Below are 12,118 nucleotides of genomic sequence, written 5' to 3'. Positions count from 1 at the left end.
CCGTGCCCATCACGCACTGGAACGTAAGTGCGCCCAACATAGTCCGAATGGCATGACCTTAAACTCACGGAGGCCGTCTAGCGTGATGAAGGCGGTCATTTCGCGATCTCTCACGCCCACTTCTGTTTGCCAGTAGCCAGACTAAAGATCCGTCGACGAGAAGTATTTTCCGTTGCAGAGCAGATCCAATGTGTCGTCTATTCGTGGGATGGTGTATACGCCCTTCTTCGGGATCTTGTTTAGTCGACTATGATCGACACAGAAACGTAGGCTTCCGTCCTTTTTCTTCACCAAGACAACAGGAAATTTCCACGGACATTTCTACGGCTGGATGATATCGCGCAGCATTTCATGGACTTGCTGCCTTATAGCTTCACGTTCTCGCATCGAAACCCGGTAAGGCTTCTGACGGAGTGGTCGAGCGTACACTTCGGTTATTATGCGGTGCTTTGCAACCGGTATTTGTCGAATCCTCGATGACACCGAAAAACAGTCTTTGTATCGTCGGAGAAGACTTCTGAGCGGTTGCTGCTTACTCATGGGGTGACTTCAATTTACGTCGCGTTGTTCGGAAACGGTGGTCGTCGGGGTAGATGCAGCAGAATCCGACAGGACAAACGCATTGCTGGTTTCCAGAATTTCCTCGATGTATGCGATCGTCGTGCCCTAGCTGACGTGCTTGAACTGCTGGCTGAAGTTGGTCAGCACCACCTTCGCTTTTCCTCTATGCAGTCGAGTCATCCCTCTTGCGACGCAAATTTCATGATCAAGCAGTAGACTTTGATCACCCTCAATTACACCTTCTGCGTCTGCGGGTGTTTCGGTGCTGACGGAAATAACAATTCTGGAGCGAAGCCGAATGCTCACTTGATCTTCCAGCACACTCAAGACGTGGTGACTTCAAGAGCGCTCCGGCGGTATTGCTAGATGTTCCGACAGCGTTATCGACTTCGTCTTCAGGAGTTGCTTGCACGAACATTTAATAACGAATTTAAGAACGCGTTCTTGTGTTGACTAGGCCTTCTCTAGGGAACATTTAAGAACGCGTTCTTAAATTCGTTATTCTTTTCGTTATTAAATATTCGGGCAAGCCACCCCAGTTTGATGATTGCGCCGTGTTGGCTCAGGAAGTCCATGCCGAGAATGACGTCTTGTGAACACTGTCGAGGATAACGAAGGTGGCAGGGTAAGTCCGCTCATAAACGGTAATTCTTTCCGGGCGCAATCCAGACGGCGTAATTAAGTGTCCTCCAATGGCGCGCTTTTGAGAGCCTTCCCGTGCTGTCTTAACTTTCAACTGAGCGGTGATGGGTCCACTCGTTATGAAGTAGTCGGCTCCTTTGTCCACTAGGGCGGTGACTGCGGGCAGTCAATTTCCATGACCACTTTTTGGCTGCCTGAAATTCGTTAGAAGAGCCGTCACATTAGGGCTTATCCTGCTTTCGTTTTTTTTTTCTTCTACTTTCATCTTTTTGTTTTTGGTGCAGGTGGTGATATTGTATTTTATATACGACTTCTACGAGGGCGTTAAGCAGCAAGGAACACTGGACTCCAGTGGCCTTCTGAATGCTGATGACGTGCCGCGACAGGGCAAGCAGACAGTCAAACAGGTAAGATAAAGATTTACGTTCAGTGTACAGATAATTGTCTGGTAATAACTAAATAACAGATTACTAGAAAGAGAAAAAAAGAAGAGTTCATTTTGGCCATCACCAAATTCATTTGTCAAGATGCTTAGTACTTATCGACACCTTCCCTGAAATCATCAGCTCCTCTACGATAGCTTCAGAAGAAGCAGTAGTATAACCAGCCTACATATTTACTGACAAGTTCATCAAAAAGACACCGGTAACCATATTAGAACTTCATTGGATGACTTCTTTAGCTTTCTTGCGCTTGTCCAAAGGAGAAATGTGTATTTTTTTAACGAGAACAAAGACGTCATGATGGCAAGCATTCGGTTCAAGGCTGTTGTAGCATACTCTTGCTGTTGGCACTGAACTCTGATGACCTACACTTCATACGAGCTGTTTAACATCCGCTATTCCTTCGGCTCAGCAGAAATTTCCTTGCGTGTTACCTTGCGCGAATATGTTGCACCCGCGCATTATTCCAACATCGTCGGAGTACTACAAGTACAACGCTACACCTCGCTATCGCTGCCAATGTCTCGCCCTTCGGTTGAAACCGCGACGTTTTCACAAACTTTTGGCGCTGACGTCACTCTCCGTCATCGTCTGCGATTGCTGAAAGCTTTTATGTCTCGCTCGATGCACTTGTGCCTGACATTCTAGCCGCCAAGGCACTCCTACCGCCAGGATGTGTTCAGTCGTCGGTCGAGCGCCTCTGCGGCACGTTGAGTAGGCGTCCATTGTTTTATAGGTTGCATCGTCATACTACTGTGTTGCCTCTGCGCGATTGTCTCCTTCCATGCTGGATTTATCCAGTTTTTTACTGTTGTCGTAGTCCACGGCATCAAGGTGCCGCAATGACGTCACATTGTCATCACGTCCTAGGTCAGGGCATAGCCAATATGGATTTCGTAGGTATTCAGGTGCTGCATGGTAGATTTAGTGTTATGGGGTGCTTGTTTGCCGGAGTATGCCCATCAATAGCAGTGCTGTGGACACGAGAATAGATATATTCTCTCTTCTTCTACTTTTAAGCACGGAAGCACCGATACGCTGCTTATGTAAGCAGTGCCAAAACCGAGCGCATAGCTTTTGCCCTGTATACAGTTGCAACTATATGGTTAGCTGCATGCGACCTCTCTGTCCTTTCTTCCTCTCTTCTCTCTCTCTCTCTCTCTCTCTCTCTCTATCTATCTATCTATCTATCTATCTATCTATCTATCTATCTATCTATCTATCTATCTATCTATCTATCTATCTATCTATCTATCTATCTATCTATCTATCTATCTATCTATCTATCGACATGCAAAAGGACACTGAAGGCAAATAATAGGTCAAGCTAAATTATCAGATTTATGCTCAAGAAGGTCTGAGTGATTCGTATTATGGCGAGCAGAGCTTCAATAATCGAGTAGTCGAGATAAACGCAGTACAGTGACATTAACTCGGGACAATCAAGTACTAGCCTGTGACGGAGGCACTCCTCATTATATTTCTCTCAGTAGTACTCAACCACTCGTAATAAAAAGATCATTGGATTACATTATACGACGAAAGAAATTGCGGCTTGTCCAGTTCTATCGGATTTTTTTTAGCAAAAGGAACTCATCGGTGTTACCATTGAAAGCAACATGGGTGGTCGAGTGGTTTCGCTTTCTTCACTCTGGGCCGACCGCGCTTTCGCGTTCAAGTAGTTGCGTTATCGAGTAGTGCTGCGCTGGTTCTTCTGGCTCGGGAAACTCACACAAACTGTAATTAGCAGAGAATGGCACGTCCACGCGAAGTCGCAGGATTCCCGAACTGTCCGCCCCACTTGAGCATCAGCAGCTGCAGCTGTGATTCCAAGGATCTGACGTGGCGTGGTTTGTCCATGACCCCCGCGCTTGCGTTTTGCGCAGAAAATGGTGGCGCCGTCTGTCGAGCGCCATTTCCTCACCGACGATAGTAAACTGCGGTGACGGCATATGCAACGTCACCACTCCCCATTCGGGGGCGGGTGATTTGCAATGAGCAAAAGGTATGCTGACCCTTCAGATGCAATTTTCTCGTGAACTATTGTCTTTTCATGACGCCGAACAAGCGCGGCAAGATTTCTGGAATGATAGCATAACACTCCAAGTCGACTTGTCCTCTTCCTTTAGTGTCCCATTAAACAGAGATGCAAGCGCTTACTGACTGCACGTGCAAAAGGAGTCTGATGCCTTGAACGCCGCCATAGGGTGCACATGCAACGCTGCACGGGCATAAATGAGTAGCCAACACAAAAAGTCAAGCGAAGCCAGTACCCAAAGGCAAACATCAATGGAGGACACAGAAGGTGTACAAACGGTTTGCTGTTATCAAATTAAAGAGCTACATAAAGCTCGGCTTTTCAATAGGATTACATAGCTTTACGCCAGAGAGTCGAACATTGCAGCTGCTAGAGGCTGTTAGGGGACATCAGCACGAAGAACTTGATAAGGCGGTTGATGGAGAGAGCGAGATAGACGCTTTCGAGCGTGAGGGTGCTTCAAGGTTGTCGTTTTTCTTTTTCGCTCGCGACGTCTCTCAAATTCTTATTTTCATGTTGCGATCAAAGAACTTCTGGTAGTTGCTGTTCTTTTTCTTTTGCCCATAGTTGATCAGCCAAGATAAACGAGAGCCTGCGACTTCGCTTTTCATTATAAATGTTTAGGTTGAGCCTAAAATGAATTCCTGAATTCAGTTTCAATACAGATATTTTTATTCGCCAAAGAATTCACTCATATGCATGACACTTATTTACAGTCAAACAATAATTATGTAGGCAGTACTGCCTGAAGGTTTACGCGGAGCACTTGTGGCAGTTTACCAATCCAAATGATAGAGATATGCGTACCCCGGTTTCCCCTCATGTGCTTTAAGTATTGCGACTGCCGCTCGTGCGGCACCGAGTTTTGACCAACGTGTCTTTACTGAAGAGAGATGGAGCACAAGGCAGGAAAAGCAACGAATACAACAGTCTTAGTTAAGCTTGTCTAGGCCAGCAGCGGCTCTTGGTAAACCTGAAATGAAAGGTTCTCTTTTCTTGAGTCTATAAACTCACTTCGAAACATGTTAATGCAATAAAATGATTGCTCTATCAGAGAGAGTAAGCTTACCTTCATTCAACAATACGTGGTTTCTTCATGCTGAACTCGTACCATTTAAGGTTCTGAATAGTGCAAAAAATGATACATGCAGCAGTATTCCAGGCCATTTTTTTAGCTAGCACGTTATGATTAGGGCTGGCAAAGTGATAAAAGGTTATGTGCATGACATGTGGGGAGCTGTCACATGTTGTGTGTTATCTATGTACACACACATACATATTTAAATATGAACGAGACGAAAGGGGGTTAACCAAGGGGCCCAATTTTTTTATACTACCGCAAGAAGCCGAGAAACCAAGACACCAGAGACAATACAGTGGAAATTACTTATACTTAATAATTGAGTTAAAGAAATTATAAATTTATGGAAATTAAGGTGGATGAAAAACAGCTTGCCGCAGGTGCGCAGGTGGGGAGCGATCCGACGTTTTCGCATTATCCCTTGTTAGAGTTTGATGACGATCCCACCACTGGCATCCAGTTGTTGGATCTGGAGGACAATCCCAATTGCTGTCCCCCAGATTTTTGACCTTGCCGTTGGGTTCGTGAGTTGGCCGAGGTTGAGAAGGACTTTGAGATTAAAACTGGAGGTTTATTTACATTATTTACAGTGAGAGTACAAAGAAATTAACAGTCATAAAGTCATTACGGGCCGGCAGCAACTCGGACGCTGCGGCCCGTGGCAAGAAGCTCGAAAGAGATGAATGAAGGAATGCTCTCTTTTTTCCCGCTCCCGGTCTCTGGCTTTTAACCCTTTCGGTGTCTCGAAGTCACGTCACGTTCGGCCAATCGGCGAGCCCGCTCAGGTGTCGTGATTTTCGGTCAATGGTAGGCGCCCGTGCGAGTGTACGTCACATTCGGCTCAGAGGGTCGCTCCTTGGGCTCCAATTGTCCGAGGGATTACTTGTCTGCGGTATTGCCTTCCTGGTCTGCAACTGCCGTCACAAAGACGGACGGGGGGATTGCTCCCAGGGCTTCACGGTGCATTACGCCCGTTGTTGCCTCGCGGCTTGCAAGCGCTAAGCGGGGGCAGGTGGTTCTCGAGCGACCTTTCAGAGCCGCAAAGCCTCTTTGCTCGGGACCCAGGTTACCTGGAACCATACCAGGCTCCCGCTACACTTTCGGGAAAAGTCAAGTAGTGGGACAATAGCTGCACATGCGGCGCACGAGGTGGGGGACGCCAACTTGTTGGGACGTGCTGCGCCTCGGGAACGTTGATGTGCTTCTGCGCTCCATAATTAGGTGTGACGCGATTCGATGGGGTCTGGTGAACTCGAAGGAGGTTTAGGAAAAGGTCCCGTATCTAACACCGTGCGATGCTCTACCAGTTGAGCTACCACGGCGCCGTTTTGACATCTATTTTCTGGCGTATTTCTGTGTTACTACGAATGCTATCCTATATATATATATATATATATATATATATATATATATATATATATATATATATATATATATATATATATATATATACCCGCGAAGTTAAGTACTGTCTTTTTCCTATTACACTTATGTAACTGCAGGTTCTGTAACCGTAATGTTTACCTTGACCCCTTCGTGTTCCGCCGTGACGCCTACCGTGTTCGCCGCCAGCGTGACACGCTGACAGCGAACGCTATGCACGAAGGCGGTTTTTCTGGTAGAAACGCGGCCTCTTGCGTGGGCCCGATGCAGCGCAGGCAAGCGCCATCTGGAGCTGTTGCAATGAACCGAGCGCGCCACTTTACGTCCTTTGAGATTTGCGCGCGCCAGCTCTTGCAAATCTGGGAGGCCATGGCCCCTCTATAAATGGTTCTACCATTCTACACTGGAAAAGGGGTGTGTGATTTGAGTTTCCGCATAACAGAATTATGTTTGCTCGTTTGTTCAAAATACAATAGACGCTATCATGTCTGTAGGTTGTATGTAAGTCGTGCTTTAGGATTTTTCTGGCATATTTCGCCTTGAGAAATTCAATTCAGTAACTTCCTTGCGCTACATGGAGGACTCGCGTGCTTTGGTATGCGTGGTTCGATATGATTCTTGCAGACACGACAGTCGATGCTGGACGCGGGACGCCGATGCGAGATATTCTGCGAAACGGGCCCCTTAACGCTGTCGCCTTAGAGAAGCCAATTTAACAAGAGCGGACACTCGGCCAAAACTGGCAACAGGAAACACGTCACGCTTAGTGTTAATCCCATCCATCAGTTGACGCGATCATTGGAAAAAAGAATGTAAAATGAACTTACAGACTTTCTTATTCATCCCGCTAAAACTAAAAAGTTTTGCGTATAAATGAACTTATACTTCGTGACCTATTTTCCTTGCGTTACCTATGAAAAAGCTTAAGGCACGCCCGACGCGCCATATTATACGTCATGCGCCACACGTGCCACCGAAGCGAGCGAGGTCGGCGGCGCATGTGAAGTTCATCTGTTCGGCGACCCGTCTCTTTTGGATGTAGCCAGTTTTCTGGGCTCCCGGCATTTTCTTGCCTTCCTTCTGCATTTCGACACAGCGCCACTGCACTATTCGACTACGGCAAGGTGAGAAATTTTGTTTGACAGTGTGCGACGCGTTTCAACCAGTTTAGGTTTTCACGGCAGGGAACCGAGATTTGTGACGCAGTTAGCGAAAAACAGTTCGGCCGTCCTGCCGCAGTTGGTTTGAGTTAATGACTCGTACTGGGAAATTTTGGTGACGCTTTCTATGAGCCCTAACGTTACCGTAACTTCTTTCGGTAGTTTTTGGGCACGCTTGCCGCACGCGGCTTTGTGGCGCAGTTAGCGAAATGCAGCTCGACAGTGGTGACGGTTTCGCGTGTACTGAATCTTACTGGGACAAGTTCGTGACGCTTTCCCTGACCCCCAACATTACTGTATTTCGCTACTTTTTGGTATAATTCTGAGGTACGTGTGGCGCGCCTGGTGTTGCGCCGCGGTTACCGAAAAGCAGCTCGGCTGTGCACTGCAGTTTCGCGTGTGCTGAATCTTACTGGGATAAGCTCGTGACGCATTCCCGGAATGCCAAAATTTTTGCAAATAATTTCGGTAACTTTCTGGGATACTTTTGAGGCAAGCTCGCCGCGCCTGGGGTGTTGTGAAGCAGTAAGCAACAAAGCAAGCCAGCCGTGGTGACAGTTAGTTTGGCGTGTACTGAATTTTAGTGGGCCAAGTTTGTGACGTTTCTTATGGCCCGGCAATAACATATGCCACTGGGGACTGAGGGCCATTTCTTTGAGGAGATCATTTCATTAGGGAGGTTGTGGCCGAATACTGCACCAGGGAGGCCACTTCCTGTTCTAATGAGGGAGTGTCCTTGTTCAAGCTTAGTGGGCCTTCCTAATTTGGTTGTAATTTGATTAGTATAACCCCACTCGCTCTCGGCATCTTTCCCCGGTGTCAGGCGCCACTCCAAGCCAGCAGATGTAGTGCACTTGAGGATGTCATACGCAGATATAGCATCGTTTAAAAGAAGTCAGAAAAAGAAATAGGAGACGAATTTGAACTTCCGACTACCGCAACCGAGCATAAAACATAGCTCAGTAAGATAATGCCGCAAGCGCCTAGGCTACCTTGTCGCCGCTAAGTACGGCCCAGAGGGCCCTTCATGCGTAAGAGATCCGATAATTTGTCCACCCTTTGCAGGTTTTTGCTGATCGGTATAGGTTGGACGACATAGTGTCAATTCTCGGTTGCCCCAGCCTCTTGTTTCCCGCATCTTACGCGTGCACGCGGACTTCAGCGCGCCTAGGTACGCGATACATTTTTGCTAAATTAGAACAGCGCTTAACACTTGTGCGCAAAAATAAAAAGGGAAAAGTTCTTTCAGCGCTTACCAAGAGGCTCCGAGTGTCGTATGATCCGCTCGTCGCGTATGCTTGTCTCTTGTCGTCCGAACACTCGCGTTCCCGGGTGGCTGTTCAGAATGTTCAGTCGCACTATCGCGCTGGTATTCGCACAAAGCAGGTGACCTTGACGGCTCTCAGTGGTGTCTTCATCCTTTCTACAGCTTTGGACAGTGAATATAACAGAGCTAATGAGAAGGACGGAATGGGGGGGGGGGGGAGGTAACTGACCTTGTAGTTTTTCTGGGAACTAACGCAGTGAGCCTAAGCCCTAGGGAGATGGGAGTTGTATGCCTCATTCACCCTACAGGGGTGCCTTCTTCGATCAGTCAAGGCCGACCAATCTGAGCTCAGTTAAACCGCACACATAGTTTATAGTTAAACCGGTAAATAGGGAAACGGCGCCGCGGTAGCTCAATTGGTAGAGCATCGCACGCGAAATTTGAAGGTTGTGGGTTCGGTTCCCACCTGCAGCAAGTTGTTTTTTCATCCACTTTCATTTCTATTAATTTATCGTTTCTTTATTTCATTTATTAAGTACAAGTAATTTCCCCTATATAGTCCTTGGTTTCAGTGTTTGTTGGCTTCTTATGATATGACTAATAAAAATCAGGCCCCTTGGTTTACCCCCTTTCTTCTCGTATATATATATATATATATATATATATATATATATATATATATATATATCCCAAGGGGGAGAGAACACTCAAAGATTATATATATGTGTGTAAACACTCACTGTGGTCTGCTCCGGAGAACAGTCAATTGCACATCGATCCTCGAATAGGCAGGGCGTGCGTCCATTGAGATCCTGAACGAGACTCTGCAACCTGGTGAACACGGTTTGACTCATGGATCACCTTTACGTCTCAGCTCTTTGAGGTTTGACGCAATGTTGACGCATTCTCTAGCATTTAGCAATAAATTCCAGCACTTTCATAAATTAACAAATAGACAAAAACAGTATAGGCGAAGAAGCAGTAGCGAAAATTCCCTCTATTATAGCAACATATCGCTAAAGGCAATATAATGGCAACTAACGCAGCAAAGGTAATGTTTTGAAAAACATATTCATGCATCAGAGACCTCGCTAGTCATGTACAGGGCATGATTTCTGAATGCAGGGCTGAGCCAAGGCTGTCTTCAATAAACAAAAAGGACTGTTGCTTATTTTAACGACTCAAGGGAAAACTTAGGTTGCTGCATGCTTTCTTGACAGCAGTGTCTAACAGGGTACATTCTCAGCCAAAGGATACCATTGAAGCTGTCTGTAGTACAAACATTTTGAGGACGCTTAAGCTTGGCCTTTAAGAGTCGAACACGATAGCGTTCAAAGAACCATGCTTCCCGGCAAATGCAGCTTACATAATCGTAACGTTTACCGGGAAACGCTGGCTGCGAACGCTATGCACGAAGGCGAGCTTTCTGGTAGAAACGCGGCCTCTTGCGTTGGGCGATGTCCTGTTTTTGTTTCGTACTTTTAATATTTCACTTTAAGAGCTAACGTAAAGGACATGCGCTGTCGGTGTTTCTTTTTTCATCGCATTTCTTTCTGGGCTGCCGTTCTCAAAATTCCGAGGAATAACTTAGTAAAGAACGAAATACAAGGTATGAGCAATTTTGGTGGTAGATAAGTTGGTGGGTATGCACGGTTCGGCCAATGGGACGTCGAACGCGAGACGCCGGATTTTCTGCGACACGGACTCCTTAACGCTATGTGGTTAAAAGAATGTGATCCGTACTTATCATGGCGCTTGCTTGCAGGTGACGCGAGCCTCCTGCCCAGCCAGCGGCATTAAGGCACCAGGAGCTCCGACGCAGAGCTTGTAACCAACCAGCGGCGTGATGGCACCATGAGCTCCGATGCACGGCTTTAACCCAACCGGCGGTATGTTGGCTCCAGGAGTTCCAATGCAGGGCTTGTACCCAACCGCTGCTATATATATAGCTGCTATGGAATAGCTCCTCCAGCTCACACTGTGACTCTGCTGAGAGTGCCGCACAGGCCTGGGACTTTTTTATATTATCATGTCAGAAGTAAAAAATTTCACTGAAAATTATACGAACAAACATTACTTTACCCAGCATGCGAAGCCCTAAATGATCCACTTGCATGCTCTACGGAAATGAAAACAAATTAATATTATTCACTCTCCTCTTGAGGAATTAATGTGTGTGTTTAAACGCAAAGCTTTCTTTGCCTCATATCCTAGGGGTTTTTCTCTGTCTGCTTCCATTCCCCACGCCGACAAAAAACTACCAAACTCAATAAGCTCCCCCACCCCTATTTCGCTTACGTCGCCATGTTCCCTCAATCGCGCTAGGAGACCTCATAGAGGATCAACATGCATCGACGCTAACCGTTTTCCGTCAACTCAATCAGGAACTTTTGGCCATCATCACCTGGCCAGGCACAAAGATAATCTTAGTGCTAGACTTCAAGGGAGCGTTTGCTAATGTCTGCCCCACCACCACTCTAAATCAATGAAATAAAACCGGGAGTGGTGAGCGTACACACAACTGCATCCTGGCCTTTCTTTCATGCCATACTGCAACGACCGGCTCAGGCAAACCCTTTACAACAACCCAATTAGCACCCAACAAAATCTTCCCCTTAATGCCAGTCCAGTAGCATGCGTTCTTTAAGAAGGTGATTGTGCCAAACCCTCATCCACTCAGTGTCGATTTGTTTATGTATTTTAATACCTTCAGGGCCCGTAGGGCGTTACAGAAGGAAGTAGGAACATTAAATACAAAAGGACTACAGATATCAGGTAACAAGCTTATCAAGTGCATTTTAAATATCACTGGCATCCGCAATAGATACAATAGTTCAGTGGAGTCAATAGTCAATAGGGTCAGTGGAGGAACAAGACACCGTACAGCAAATGGTTGATAGTATTCGCTAATACGCCATCACCAGAGGACTGAAATACGCACTTGAAAAAAGTAATATATCATGTTTTTGTTTCGTTGATGGCTCGCTAATCGACAACGGCCTCCTATTCCCCTATGAATATCAGCAAACGCGAGAGAACTCCTTCGCATTCTTCCCATTCCCTGCAACATACACGTTCAGCGTCAATCCTACCGTCAACGCGTCCGAGAACAAGCCGTCAAGCACCCCTACGGCGGCCACATGGTGAGCGTCGTTAAATTGCAGAAAGTAAACTCAGTGCCCTTACGGATCACCGGAACACGGCGTCCTTACGGAACACTGCGGCATCGCACGAGGCTTTCACCGTCCTGGCCATCGCGACACGCCCAAATCAAGATAGTTTCATAGCCTTTCGGGCTCCCAGGCAGCATCCCGCTGTAACCTCGGAGGACATATCCTAGCTTATGCTACACGTATGTCAATACCGGCTTCATCCCAGGCACTTAAAATCACTTTCTGACGAAGAGGGCGTGCGGCGCTGAAGAGAAAACGCAATACTGACACGTGTACTTGTTTTTATCGGGCGACACGTTTCACCACCTAACAAATGTTATCGCACAGCGCAGGACGCGCCTGCATGTACCGGAAGTTTCTGGAATGTTAT

At 46.7% G+C, this 12,118-nt stretch overlaps 1 long non-coding RNA gene across 1 annotated transcript; it reads right to left on the bottom strand.

The window, feature by feature from the left end:
* Positions 1 to 4,408: 4,408 nt before the first annotated feature.
* LOC129383129 (uncharacterized) lies at positions 4,409 to 10,402 on the bottom strand. The gene is made up of 4 exons (XR_008611040.1): positions 10,319 to 10,402; positions 9,316 to 9,406; positions 4,754 to 4,806; positions 4,409 to 4,657 (listed from the first exon to the last, which is right to left on the bottom strand). It is a non-coding gene; the product is annotated as an uncharacterized lncRNA (long non-coding RNA).
* Between the last annotated feature and the right edge of the window lie 1,716 nt (positions 10,403 to 12,118).

The sequence above is a fragment of the Dermacentor andersoni genome, chromosome 3 (genome assembly GCF_023375885.2).
Source record: "Dermacentor andersoni chromosome 3, qqDerAnde1_hic_scaffold, whole genome shotgun sequence".
Taxonomy (NCBI): Eukaryota; Metazoa; Arthropoda; class Arachnida; order Ixodida; family Ixodidae; genus Dermacentor; species Dermacentor andersoni.
The sequence above is the reverse complement of the archived record's forward strand: the minus strand, read 5'-3'. Positions and strand labels throughout refer to the sequence as shown.